The sequence below is a fragment of the Schistocerca serialis genome, chromosome 11, assembly GCF_023864345.2.
Source record: "Schistocerca serialis cubense isolate TAMUIC-IGC-003099 chromosome 11, iqSchSeri2.2, whole genome shotgun sequence".
Classification (NCBI taxonomy): domain Eukaryota; kingdom Metazoa; phylum Arthropoda; class Insecta; order Orthoptera; family Acrididae; genus Schistocerca; species Schistocerca serialis.
Genome location: NC_064648.1, coordinates 160,900,685 through 160,915,586, shown reverse-complemented (window position 1 = coordinate 160,915,586; position 14,902 = coordinate 160,900,685). Strand labels below are relative to the sequence as shown.

The 14,902-nt window shown below is 44.3% G+C and overlaps 1 protein-coding gene across 1 annotated transcript in view; it reads left to right on the top strand.

Moving 5' to 3' along the window:
- The first annotated feature begins 701 nt into the window (after positions 1-701).
- The window catches only part of LOC126426577 (ankyrin-3-like), a 53,852-nt gene continuing 39,651 nt past the window's right edge, over positions 702-14,902 (top strand). Inside the window, exon 1 of the mRNA XM_050088474.1 lies at positions 702-787. The gene's annotated coding sequence lies outside the window, so the exon portion shown is untranslated. The remainder of the gene's footprint in view (positions 788-14,902) is intronic.

Below are 14,902 nucleotides of genomic sequence, written 5' to 3'. Positions count from 1 at the left end.
CAAGATTTCAAAGGTTCATACGTATCAATAACTTTTGTAACTCCTGGCAACAATGACAACCATCTAGTTTTAATACTACCTAGAACTTTGCCGTAGCCAGTATCAACGAAATCACAGAATGATTTCAGTTGGTCCACACGTTGAGGGCAAATGTGTGTCGTCCTCAGTGTAACTTATTTTAAGTTAAAGTAGTACGTGAGCCCAGGCACCGATGACCTCAGCATTGATATCCCTGTAACCTTCTTTAACGAAAACTTGTCACACTCGTCCGTCGTTTCTGGAGTAGCAAATGATCGACACAAATCGCGAAGCTCGCGCGTAAGTCACTGGCACTCAGCACGATGACGGAAGATGTTGTGTTCACACCTCTCCTCATCCCGTGACCAAAATGCAGCGTCTTTGTTCCATCTTTGCGTTGACCAAAAGCGGTACTGGGAAATCGGTTGACGAAATCCGGTTTTTTGGGGCGCCAGGCGAAGGGTGTGTGTGTTGCCAGCTGTATAGCGCGGTTCGAGATAACTGACTGTGGCGTGGATGGGACGCAGGCGGTCCGGCAGTGCCGACACAGACGTAGACGCCCTGCTGCAGCCGTTCCCTCGCCTGCCGCGCGAGCTGGCAACGCCGCCCCGTGACGTCAGCGCTGAGGGGGGGGGGGGGGGGGGGGGCAGCCGGCTGTCTGTGCGGTCCAGTTGTGACGCAGCAGCCTGGAGGGAAGCAGCGTGCCACGTTGTCCTGCCTGCCCAGACAGAGCTCGTGTATCTTGTCTCCACGGGAATACCTCAGAAAGGTAAGGCAGGAATTTATGGGAGCGGCGGATGTTCTGCACGCTTTTGTGTGGTTTTTGTCGCGTAACTCACTTACTGCTCTTGTCTAATACTTTGTCTTACTTTGAAAAATTACGACCGCTACGAACAAAGGGGGTGGCTAACAGTGTGTTAAATTACCGTCTTGAGTGTTCAGTGATTTATTGGTCGTTACTTACGGCCTTGCTCCAGTCTATGAAAACTTGAGCGAGAATAACGTGGAACGAATGGAAAATAATGTCACAATCAGTCGGCTAGTGTTTCGATGTGCCAGTGCAGATTTTCAGGGAATTCACGTACAACAGGCATTTAAAATGAAAACCTCGCGTTTTTGATTATGTTCGTAGGACGCAAGTTTACGAAAACCATGAAATGCAGAACTTTGCAGTAAGCGAGTTTTAGTGCGACAAGGCGTGTAGCGGCTTGCAGGCGTGGGAGAAATTTATTTTTTAATGTTTCGCGTAATGTGACCAAATTCAGACATCTGAAATGTTGTCAAGATGTACTCATTCAGAGGTATAATCTTAAATTGCAGTTGTCACGCAGTAAGAGGAGTACCGCAGTTGGAAACATTGCGCGTCGCGAGGTAACGTGACTAAGGGCGCCGAAATACGCGGACGTTAGTCAGCCAGTATTTCAGAATGAGGGCAGTTACCGACTTCCAAGAAACGGCACGCAAGACTACCAAAACTGGAGAGATTTTTCCGCTACCGCCCTACTCCGGCCACGTTGCCGCTGTTCATGGAGTCAACTTAGGCATCAGACGTATCGTTGTAGTTTATCAGTACCTAGCTATTCGCGACGCAGTTTGCAGACAGTATCCCCACACCCCGTAGGGTATCTGCAACAATTACGTCGTCGTACGGCCCACACATCAGCAGACATGACGTGTCAAAAATTTAGACGCGCGATAAACGGGCTTTTCTTTAAAAAGGAGCGCAAATTAAGCAGACTGTGTTTACCCAGTATTTCAGAATGAGCACTTGCTTTCGAACACACGTTAAGAACAATTTCAAACCGTTTCTAAACTTTATCTCGCTTACATGCTTAACGTCACATGTTACACACGTAAACTCGTCTGCAAAGTAATGAGATGTAGGAAGCTGCTTCGTGCGTGGGCGTTGCGGATCCTGAAATCCGTTCGCGAATCACAACTCGTGGCGTGACGCCGACATGCTTGTGGCGAGGAGACGCAGCACTCGCGTTCATTTCCGTATTTTCACAATGTTCTGGAATTAAGGTTGTGGTCGACGAGCAATCTGTAGCTTTCCCCAACACCCTCATTACAAACAGGCGACCATCTGCGTAGTAGTTGGCGAATTCTTGAGAATTTATCGTAACGTCTGTGCTTCACGAAATAAACATTTCGTATTTTTTATCGCTCTGTCACGTCACGTCTCCTCGTTTGTGATTTGCTGATGAAATTTTTTTTTAGCACTCTACAACGCTGCATCGCTTTGTTGGGCTGTTCTCGTGTTACTATTTGTCTGATTATGATGAGAGAGCCCGGTGTGTCGACAAAGCAACGCGTCAGCGACCTGTGAGGCGCGCCGTGTTCTGTGCGGCCTGCGCTTCAGTCGTGTATTATGTGAGGGAGGAATGAATGTCGGTGATTCTGACGCCGTCACTTACCAGCTTCTTTATTTGACGTTGAAATGACACGATTAAAGTGCAGTGTAGATTTCTATGTGCAGCCTGTAACGGCGGCAGAATCTGGATTTAATTTGTGCCATTTCCAGTGCAACAATTGCGAGAGTCGAGGTAGATTTGTTGTTAGTTTCCGTCAGAGGCTGAATCACGTCAAAATTATAACATTTGTGGGGGCATTTGCTACTTATGTTTGACAGAAACCTACAGTAAACATTATTTCGTTTAGCCAGATACTGTTACAGAAGCCTTACCCGTTATTGATGGTAAGTCACAGTTTCGGAATCGTCGGTGGCCACTGACGTCGCATTTACAGACACTTCGGCATGACAAAGTACTGAAGAGTTCAAGAGTTCAAAAATGCCATGTGTCAGTTAGACTGCACATCGTCGTAAAACGCAAATTTGAATACCAAAATCATAAAATTGACAATTTTCTTCGCAAACAGGTAGATCAATACGACGACTGTTCAGTGTGCTCCCCTTATCCAATGGCAGCACAGAACGCGTGACGTCACGGAAAAGTGACTGTCGTCACACGTGAGGGACAGGATGATTTGATAAAAGTTGCGCGATTTTATGTATAGTAAGTAACCCGGAATCGGTGCTGTAAATGCCCTTCACTTTCGTGACGTGGAACTGTGTGTGATGGCTTTCGTATTTATACTCGCCTATCACAAAATGTACAACGCAATTGATGCACGCCGTATTAAAGACCTGTTCAAAACGTATCGTGTGTAGCGAGATAAGATTTGCTGAATTGTAGAAAACTGTGGCGTTCACGGATGAACAGTAGCGGCAACCAAAACAGTTTCCTAAAAAGGCCTCCATTTAATCGCGGTTGTGTGGAATCAGCTGTTTACGTCACACGTAGATATCCAATAATAAGGGAGTAAGGTCACTCGTGACTTAGGAATGTGTACAGTGTTTCCGGGTGCTTTCAATTCATTAGGTGTTCTGTCCAGCAGCAAAATGTGATAGCTGCATAAAATTTCTCACTGTGGTGTCTCACAGGATACTTGGGCTGGCAGTAAACGTGACTCAACGTGGAGACGGTGGCGAGGTGTCGCCCTGACACGTGGCTGAGGGTAACCTGCGTGCAGCAGTAACCGTTCTGTACCGGTGTGCGGACATTCGCCACGATTTTAGCTGCTCCGAAGGGTTGGGTCCCTGGTCTCCCCCTCCCCCTCCTCTTCACCCGCCGCGTAGTAAAGCTACTTACTGAGCCTTTCCGCTGGTTTACTTAACACAGGACCAGAATCTCTTTGGAGTTTCCGCCACATTTATGGGGTATCAGTTCCGTCTCTTATTAATTTATTTGGTACGAATCTCTAGAGTGCTGTTGATAACATTTCTTTGACCTTTAAGCCTCATATGGTCTTCACTTACATAGTTTGGAAGGATTGGGGAGTGTCTCTTAGAAAGAAGTCTACCGAATTTTTAGCAGCTTTTATAAATAGATATATTTCGCGTTTAGTTTTGGTGAATTTCTTTTTTACGGAATTGATCCTCGCTACGACTGTGTGTTCACTAATCCCTGTATCCGTCGTGATGCTCAGAATTATTTGTGGCTAAGAGGTCAAGTGTGTTTTCGTAACCATTTGCAATGTGAGTGGTCTCGTGAACTAATTATCCAAAATAATTTAAAGAGACCATTTAGAACAATTAGAGAAGTTGTTTTGTATAGGGTCTGAAAATGAACTTTTGACAACATATGGAAGGTAGATTGAAGTCGCTACCAACTATAATTGTATGAGTAGCGTACCTATTTGTGATGAGGCTCAAGTTGTCTTTGAACTGTCCAGCAACTGTTTCATATGAGACCGGGGGTCGGCAAAAGGAGCCAGTTATTACTTTATTCAGGTTGTCGAATATAACCGCTGCCCACCCTAAGTGACAGGAACTATCTGCTTCAATGTCACTTGTGAGTTGGAACAGGCATTACATTATTTTCCCTTACGTTGTGCTTCTTGTTTCTGTTGTAGTGCAGATCATTACAATTACGGTTTTCACTCCAAAACGTAGCATGTTTTCTCTGTGACTCTGTAAATATCAGAGCTAAACAATGTAGAACAACAACGTACGTTACAAGCATAGCATTCTGTATTACCACAGTTCCTTATCTCTAACATTTTAAAAATGTACGTCGACTTTAGATGACATGTCAGTCATAGAAGTTCTTACCTCTAATTAGTAGCGTATTTTCAGTTATGTTTTGAACATTGTCCCGCTACACTTTATTAACTAATGTTTCGCCGCAAGAGATACCGGATTTTAGAGAGTAAATTAATATGGTCGTTCTTCTTTTCAAACGTTCACATACCCATTTCTTCTTCCCTTATTGTCTTTTGGGCATGCAGTTGTAGTAATTAAAGTAGGCACATTGCAGTGACCAAAAAGAAATGATTAGCGTACATTCGCACTCTTTTACATCTTTCCGTTCTTGTTGTTCTCATGGCGATAGACTGTTTCTATCTCAATAAGTGAGCGTGAAAGGAAGCTACCGTACAGACAGAGGGATCTGTATTTATACTTGGCACAACTAATCACATACTGACTTAGTCGTCGGTATTGCTTTCGTTTCCCAAATGTTATAAATGTTTACATTTCGGAGAAGCAGCTCTGTATTTCCCCGAGATGTCGATGGAGGTCCCTTACGTACTGGTTGCATCAAGTAAGATGTGAAGACGGCGGTTCGAAAGCGGACAGAAGTAGTACGAGGAATTGCGTCGCTAACCTGAGGGATCGCTAGTCAAGCTACCTGGCGAAGGGCAAGTGTGGCAAATGCCCGGCGTGGCAAATGTCCATCATTCGCTGTACCACTGTGTGCTTGTAATCTGAAGTTGAGCCACTCACAGAGGTCAGCCACAGCGCAATGAAACCCTATTTTAATCGCTAGATTTTCGAAAATAAACATTAAGAGAAACAGGGCTGTAGTAGAATTATAAACATTATGACTTAAATATAGGAGACAACCGCAATTTACGACACACACAGTTTAACTACACAAACCCGTGACCAGTTTCAGATTTTCAAGCATCCATTGCTAAGTGCTTTTGCAAGCTGATCAGTACTTGCGTTAACCGCCTACGGCCAATCCAGCGATGCGAAATTTCGTAGTTTAGGTAGCAACAAACATCGATGCTCCCTGAAGGAATGAGTAGTCGAAACAACCACAACTGCAACATATCGAGATAAGATATACCCGCCACAGTTGTCTTACAGTATTAAAACGGCCCATTCAGCTTCGCCTGTCACACTGCACAGGGTACATTAACCCTCGGCGAATCGCGTTCATGCACCGAAATTTGGTGAGGATTTTCAGTTCGGCACACTCTCACATTGCGGAGATAAACTTTTTCAGAAAAGTGTTAATTGCTTTGTCGCTGAATATCAGCGTGGGGGCGAAATGTCCATCCTCAATTGATGCCTCCAATGTGGCGCAAATCTGAAGGCGCCGGCCGTAAGTCCGCTTTTAATTGTTGTAAGGGATCCAGACGGTACGGTTTGGAGTGTAACCGCCGACGCACCGTCTTCCACACACTTTGCTGCGGTGTTCAGAGTTCGTGGCTTTTGCGTGCTGTTGACTTGGGTGGACTGCGTACAGAAATCTCGTTCAGCCCCCCCCCCCCCCCCCTACACGGTTTTTTGCAGCTGCCGCATTTGGTCAAATACCTCGCATGTTCGAACACACGAAAAGTCTTCCCTTGCCTTGTCGGCATTTTGGCAAGGCGCTGAATTCGTAATGCCATGCAATCATATTCGTACACTTAATACTTCGGAAAAATGCGAATTCTGGAAACGAGTGAATCGTTGACGGTAGCCCTCTGTCTCGCCTTTAACCCGTCGTCCTTAGTTTCTGCACCAGTACGGTGCTGAGCAGCCCAACTCATGGTCTCGATCCCCTTGCTCGTTTTACACAAGGCCAAGAAGTCTTTAAATTCTTAGTCAGTCCGGTTGACAACATTGCATTTACGGATTATTTCAATAACGTACGTAATATCTGTACACGTAATGTGCCTCCAGGAACACCCGCGAAATGTTAACCATCAAAGTACTTCTGTGCCCTTACAATTAATCACTGCAGCGCCTAATACTTAACTCACAGAATCTGGTACTTTCTGAACACGCTTGGTTACACTTCACGTGCTGACTTTAATCCCAGTACATACACTGTGTACCTTAGTGTCGGGAATCTTTCCGTAAGCAATGAAAGATAATGTACGTAAATGATGAGTATATGCCTACTTCTACTGAACCCATACTACTCCTCTGTGGTACACAAGTTAATTCTGTACGTACATGTAAACGATGCAGTTCCGCGTGTAACTGACGTATACAAAGACGCGGGTATCGTTGATACGTCGAGTGTAAGTGTTTGAATTCTAAAATTGGATGTAGAAGTTCGTTATGTGGAGAGCCAAGTACGGAAAACCACTGCATCAATGGCTTTATTCTTCTTTCAAAATAATGCTGAGAAATTTATACACAAGTGCTTTCTAACGCGTAAATACCTAGTGTATGGTGAGCTGTCAGTGTTCCTGTTCATTAACTTGTAATAGAGGGTCTATACAAGGGCGATGTACTTGAGGACAATATTATGGAAATGGAAGAGGATGTAGATGAAGATGAAATGGGAGATATGATACTGCGTGAAGAGTTTGACAGAGCACTGAAAGACCTGAGTCGAAACAAAGCCCCCGGAGTAGACAATATTCCATTGGAACTACTGACGGCCGTGGGAGAGCCAGTCCTGACAAAACTCTACCATCTGGTGAGGAAGATGTATGAGACAGGCGAAATACCCTCAGACTTCAAGAAGAATATAATAATTCCAATCCCAAAGAAAGCAGGTGTTGACAGATGTGAAAATTACCGAACTATCAGCTTAATAAGTCACAGCTGCAAAATACTAACACGAATTCTTTACAGACGAATGGAAAAACTAGTAGAAGCCAACCTTGGGGAAGATCAGTTTGGATTCCGTAGAAACACTGGAACACGTGAGGCAATACTGACCTTACGACTTATCTTAGAAGAAAGATTAAGGAAAGGCAAACCTACGTTTCTAGCATTTGTAGACTTAGAGAAAGCTTTTGACAATGTTGACTGGAATACTCTCTTTCAAATTCTAAAGGTGGCAGGGGTAAAATACAGGGAGCGAAAGGCTATTTACAATTTGTACAGAAACCAGATGGCAGTTATAAGAGTCGAGGGACATGAAAGGGAAGCAGTGGTTGGGAAGGGAGTAAGACAGGGTTGTAGCCTCTCCCCGATGTTGTTCAATCTGTATATTGAGCAAGCAGTAATGGAAACAAAAGAAAAATTCGGAGTAGGTATTAAAATCCATGGAGAAGAAATAAAAACTTTGAGGTTCGCCGATGACATTGTAATTCTGTCAGAGACAGCAAAGGACTTGGAAGAGCAGTTGAATGGACTGGACAGTGTCTTGAAAGGAGGATATAAGATGAACATCAACAAAAGCAAAACAAGGATAATGGAATGTAGTCTAATTAAGTCGGGTGATGCTGAGGGAATTAGATTAGGGAATGAGGCACTTAAAGTAGTGAAGGAGTTTTGCTATTTGGGGAGCAAAATAACTGATGATGGTCGAAGTAGAGAGGATATAAAAGGTAGGCTGGCAATGGCAAGGAAAGCGTTTCTGAAGAAGAGAAATTTGTTAACATCCAGTATTGATTTAAGTGTCAGGAAGTCATTTCTGAAAGTATTCGTATGGAGTGTAGCCATGTATGGAAGTGAAACATGGACGATAAATAGTTTGGATAAGAAGAGAATAGAGGCTTTCGAAATGTGGTGCTACAGAAGAATGCTGAAGATTAGATGGGTAGATCACATAACTAATGAGGAAGTATTGAATAGGATTGGGGAGAAGAGAAGTTTGTGGTACAACTTGACCAGAAGAAGGGATCGGTTGGTAGGACATGTTCTGAGGCATCAAGGGATCACCAATTTAGTATTGGAGGGCAGCGTGGAGGGTAAAAATCGTAGAGGGAGACCAAGAGATGAATACACTAAGCAGATTCAGAAGGATGTAGGTTGCAGTAGGTACTGGGAGATGAAAAAGCTTGCACAGGATAGAGTAGCATGGAGAGCTGCATCAAACCAGTCTCAGGACTGAAGACCACAACAACAACAACTTGTAATTCACGCACTACCTACCCTTAGTTCACTTACAGTATCACTGAAGCGTCGTTCCTTTCCGTACGTAAAACTGCGATTACAAGTTACGAAATGCCACGGTAGATGAAGTAACGTCCTCTCTAAAGCACTGCAGGACCTTTGCTTGTCTCTGAGTTGCACAGCTGATACAATGAATTCTCGTTACCACTCACGAATAAGTCCGTCTCTCGTTTATTTACGATTAAAATGCGTAATGCTTGGGCAAATCTGGTGATAGCAAATATCGTTCTCCTTACTGTTTATCAAAATATGTCCCCGACCTTCATGCCTTCTTTTTTTTGTCGTGTAAATTTTGCCAACTCCAAGGAAACAAGACGACTGGCAAATCAGGGATTTCAGTCCCCTTATCTGTCAGTTTCAAACAGCTGTTTCTCTTTCTTTTTCTCTTACAGAAATTAGTATTGCATATTTCTTTACACTTATTGCGTGTACAAATTAATTCCTCTTTTTTACTTATTTACATAAAAATATGCGAATAATCGTTACCACCTAGATGGACATAAAACATGAAAATTATATCTATGGACGGTTAGTCTCTAAATTGGCTAAAAGAGAATTACTACCATCCTTGTATCCTCTTTTATGTAGGTGCTTCAAAAACATATTCATACATGATGAATGGTGCTGTTTTTATAAACTCACGCAAGGCTTTATTAACGTGACTTTTCTCTACCGAAATATTTCAGACAGGACTAAACAAAACAACGATGGCGTCAACTCTTGACAGTTTTTGTGTGGTGATCCACAGTGCGGACCTTACTGTAGTTAGTTTCTTACTGTGCTTAGTTTGAAGCGTCAGAAATTAAACTTGGTATTTGAACCTAAAGTAAGTGCAGCTTGCGGGGATGACGTCATACAGCGATATTCTGCGCGGTTATGTTGTAAGAATTCGTACCTGTAGCTACGAGATTTAGAGGGATTTTTTCCTTGCTCTTTGTTCAATACAAAGCCACTAAATGTGGCACCAGTGCTCCGGTAGTATAAAACGGAATACGGCGACCGGTCAGTCTCTTCTGCATCAACGAATCAGAGCGCAGACAACAGCCACTTACTGGGAACTGTTGAAAGTGACCAGCGCAAATATATAAGGGTTACTGCAAAAAACAGCCGCCATAAAATAAGTTCCGGCCAGCGTACTCGGCGCAGCACAAGGGAACAGACAGGAAAAATTTAGGTTCCTCTTTTGCCCACGAATGGCGCGTGGGTAGGGTGATCCTCGGTAAGGCGTCTTTATTGGCCGCAGTTTCTCGATTTTTCTCGTCGTCGTCGTCATTTCGCTGCAAGCCTGGAAGCTTCGAGGAGACGCGCTGGCGCTGCGGAACAGCGGCTTGTGGGCAGGAAGCGGGCGTCCGCGCAGTGCAGACAACTGCGGGTCGCCAGTCCAGGGTCAGAGGGTGACGTCACGCGGCGAGGCTGGTGGAGACCGGCTGCTGCGAGCACACGGGGGGGGGGGGGGGGGGGGGGAGGAGGGAGGCGACGGCGGCAGCAGCAACACTGACGTTACGGCGCAGCGAAGAACGGCTTCGGTGAACAAAGTACCCACCACCACATTCCGCAAAGTCGTCTCACGTTTGGATCTGTAGGTGGTTTCTTAGTTTTACTGCATGCCCCATCACGATATTAATTTTGTGGTGCTTTAGGTTTAGACTTGATTGATACACAAGTGTGTTGGAAAAGAGCACTGTAACGTATTACGGTTATGCACATGACGGTATACGGTTACATTCATGACGGTGCATTTTGTGTGCTTCATATCGTTTGAAAGCGATGTTTCACGCTGAGCCGGAAAACATTGGCGCGTAAAGAATGTGTACGCCACAGGAAGTTTCCAGGCAGAAGAACGTTTCCTTCATCTTGGCAGATCTGCTCGGCGGTGGAGATGACCCGAAGTTACGGGGGCGGCGCAAACACCGAGAGAAGGTAATTAGCGACTCGGCCGGGAATCGAACCTGGGACGCTAACCACGGACTGCGGACACTGCTGCACCGACCGTGAACACGTGTCGGTCTGGGGAACGCTGTGTGGGGCTCACCACCTCTCTTCCCTGCTAGAAGTAGTCAGTGTTTCGAAATTCTTCCGTTCATTACCGCCTTAACAACGTCGCGTTTTGTCTCTGTGGAGCGGGGGGGGGGGGGCGCCAAGGGGGGGGGCATGTGAGGATGTTCTACAAAACGAAAATCTACCCTCATTTTGACCTAGAACATGGGAATTTCTTCTCAGATGGGTCTCTGATAAGAGCCGTGCTGTCCGTTCAACGGAAAGAAAGATTGTGTTTTGCGGCATGGAATATCCGCTGACAAACTTCGGGGTCACGTTATTCTGTTTACACTTGTTAATAAATGAAATGGCCATGCTAGTACTCGCAATTATGTAGGAAAATTATATTACAAATCGCCTACTTTCAAAAAGAAATTCATAGCTCAGATCCTCAATAACAGAATTGTGGTTGTGGAATAGCATACAAAGAAAGATTAATTAAACGAGAAAGGTTATTCGTTGTATCGTGAAATATTGATGCACTATTCGAAGTTTTCCAATTATCAAATGGATAATTTTTGGGCACAGGCCACTGATGTCATTGCCAAACAAAGAAGAAATCGTTGCAAGGCATGCGAAAAAACTGTCAAATTTGTCCAAGTGTGTTATCAGAGGTAACCAACAAGGATGTTCCAATAATACAGGTTTCACACCCACGTTCTGTGAACGTGTTATTAATAAAACTTCTATACTGTTTTCAGCAGCTAAGACCCAGTTATTGTCCAAAGGGCTGAAATTCAATATCGCACCTGCGATTAAAGAACCACACGTGGTAGACAATTTCATAGTAGGCCTTAAATTAGGTTTGGAGTGTACCAAAACGCCAAAGAATTTTCAAACGCGGTTGGGCTAATAATCCTGTAAAATCTTAGAAAATGAATGATCTGTCGCTCAATCAAAGCATTACGTTATAGACCGGTGAAAAGTATTAATCGTAAACTGGAGAATAATGGCGCCCTAATTACGAAAGCCGATAACGGGAACTCGTTAATTATAGCTTCCAAAGCGGAATACATAGATAAGAGCCATTTTTCGATCAAAATGGCATTACTTCCATCGAATCAGATCCTACTCAAGCGTTACATAGAGAGATAAGAACAGGTTTGCAGAACACTAATAAATTGATAGGAGTGTTCCTAAAGAAATGACTCCTGAATATGAACCCGAAGCCTCTCAGACTAACGAGACAATTCAAAGTTCACAAAAACTTCCATCCGATACGTCCTATCGTGGACAGTGCAAACAGTACGTACCACAAGCTGGCCATCTGTTTACATTACAAAATTAAGGACAACTTCGCTTTCCGGAAAAATTACTTTCAGAAACTCTGTCGAATGGTAAATAAACTGAATAACGTAATCTGCCATGCCACATCCGAGCTGGCCCCCTTTGAGGTTTCCAGCCTCCGCACCAGCGTACCTGTAGATCGGACTTACGCTTCCATAAGAGATTGTCAGATATTGAAATTGATGTGCTCATGAATCTCCTGCGCATTGTTTCGAAATACAATTACTTTTCTTTTAAAAACAAAATATACTCACAACCGTACGGGTTAGCATTGGGTAGCCCTCTAGCGGGGATTCTTTCTGATATGTTCATGGATACGATAGAATCTGTTTTTTGTTAGTAATATAGAGATGGCGGAGAAAATAAAGTTGTATGCCGAGATACGTGGATGATATTCTCTTGGTGATTGACTCATCCCAAGAAGACATAGATCAGATACTGGTACTGTTTAACGATCTCCACGAGAAAATTATTTTTACTCTTCAAAACGAGTCACCGAGTAGGACGTTGTAGATCTTAAGTTATCTATAGTCGATGACATAGAATACGACATCTCCAGGAAGCATAGGTTGAAAAAATGTCATACCTGCCGATTCTGCACACCCGCTGGCGCATAAAATGGCACTTTCTCGTTCTAGTATACATAGAGCGATATCCATTCCCCCATCCGCAGAAGCCTTCGAACACGAACTGGCAAACCTTGAAACAACAGCCCGAAATAATGGCTACGAGCTTGAAATAAAGAGACGGCTCTAAGACAGGAAAGTAAATCATAATGGGACTAAAAGTACCACGTTAGGTATCATGCCAGAAGTCAGTCCCTTCATAGGTAAAGTTTCATATTAAATAGGGCGTCTTCTAAAGAACCAGGGGTTAGAGACAATTTTGCCTACTAATAGCAGGCTGCAGAAGAACCTGATTCACACTTTGAAAAAGCCTAAATTGTCATTATCTGGAGTTTACAAGATTGCATGTAGCAATTGTCCGAAATTTTACATCGGCCAAACAGGAAGAGCCTTACTAACGAGATACAAGGAGCCTATCCCTCCTAAAGTTGCGGATGGCAAGCGTGGTTCGACATTCGCTGAACACTTGGTGCAAACGCCTCACGCACTCAACCCTCCGAATAATACTCAGCTCTTGCATTGCGAAGTTCCCGTACTACATGACAAAAAATAACCTTGTTAACTACCAGCTGCAGCTGCGAAGCAGAAACTTTTTTGAAGGTGTTCAACCGTTATTCCATCCGCCATAATCGTAGGGAGTAATCAACATGTTTTAGCACTCCCGTTTTGCCGAATAGCTGGGATTATCCGTTATTTCAAACCCGTAGTTATCCCCATGCGGTCAAGTTCGATGTTTAGCTCAAATATGCTAGGTTGGCTTAAAATAGTAAACGCATTGGTCCCTTCAAAATGGTTCAAATGGCTCTGAGCACTATGGGACTTAACTACTGAGGTCATCAGTCCCCTAGAACTTAGAACTACTTAAACCTAACTAACCTAAGGACATCACACACATCCATGCCCGAGGCAGGATTCGAACCTGCGACCGTAGCGGTCACGCGGTTCCAAACTGACGCGCTTAGAACCGCACGGCCACACCGGCCTGGTCCCTTCACTTTTGACGTCCAACAAACTATTACAAATGTTCAGACAGTCGCTATATCTGTGCTCCTTACTGGACAACGTGTACGTCAATTTCGTTAGCCGCACGCGGTTATTCATAAAACTTTAAGTTCAGGAGTACTCGTTGGTACGAGTGTCAACACACACTGTCGCGCATGCGCTCTCGAGGCTGTGGACAGTACCAGTACAACGTCCGTTGCTGCCGTACTGCGGTCGCGGAGTGGGGCCGTGGCTGTTTCCCGGGTAAGTTATTACAACGTGGCGACGTATTTCTCTATTATAGTTTCTAGTTTCTGACGTTGCCCAGTATGGAAAAATCGTAGTTCCTTGTATTCTGAAGAAGGTTGGGTTGTCCCAGCTGAAACCTAGGTAAATCTAGGTAAACATTGCAACTGGGGCTGTTGTTAATTTCAAATTAATATTTATACAGCTGCTGACAGGACCGCGAAATGTTGAAAATGTTATAATAACCTCATCTCCTCTTCATTACTGCTCACACATAAGCAGCTTATTTTCTGGAGTTGGGCTTTAAGAGCGTCGTTGGTGGCTGCTCCACACGCCGTGCAGGGCGGCGTGAGGCGCACACAGATTGTCCCTACAGCTGAAAGCAGCGTCGTGCCGTATTCGCGGTGCGCACTAAAGGCTGCCGACACAGACTGCCGCATATCGGCGGCCATATTTGTCTGCACGACATGCAGCCCGTCTTGTTCTCTGGAGTGCGTTAGCTTTTTCACAAAAAAGTGATACCTGGTTTTGGTAGTTATATGCGGACATCAGTTTGAAGACGTACGGACACAGACAAATTCCGAAATTACCGATGCCGGCTGTGTTTTACACATAAGGACGACGTCGTTTTGAGATCTCGTGATACCAGAAGACAGGAATGTGCTGCAGGAAACTCTCGTGCCGACGTCTCTCGCTACTGCAGTTCGCTGCTGAGCTCGGAATAGAAATGAAAGAAAACTACAGGTTTCATTAGAAACGTCCTTTCGTGCAAGAAATACAACTGCGTCTTTGCAAAACAAAACGGAAGCTAATCCTACCGCTGATGAAGAAGGGAGCATACTTTTAAAGTGGGCCAAGCCATAGATCCAGTCTCATGTGTACGCCGTGACAACAGTATTGTGGGAAATCGTAACCCATTAGTCTCCGTCAATGCACGATAATTCCAATTGCATATTCCAGTGTACCCAACGAGATTCTAAATCCAAATACAGTGATACGTAGTTCTGAAATAAATTCAACTCCATGTTTGCAATGTACGTGTTAATTCCATCTCCGGATCACACTTCAGCGCCCT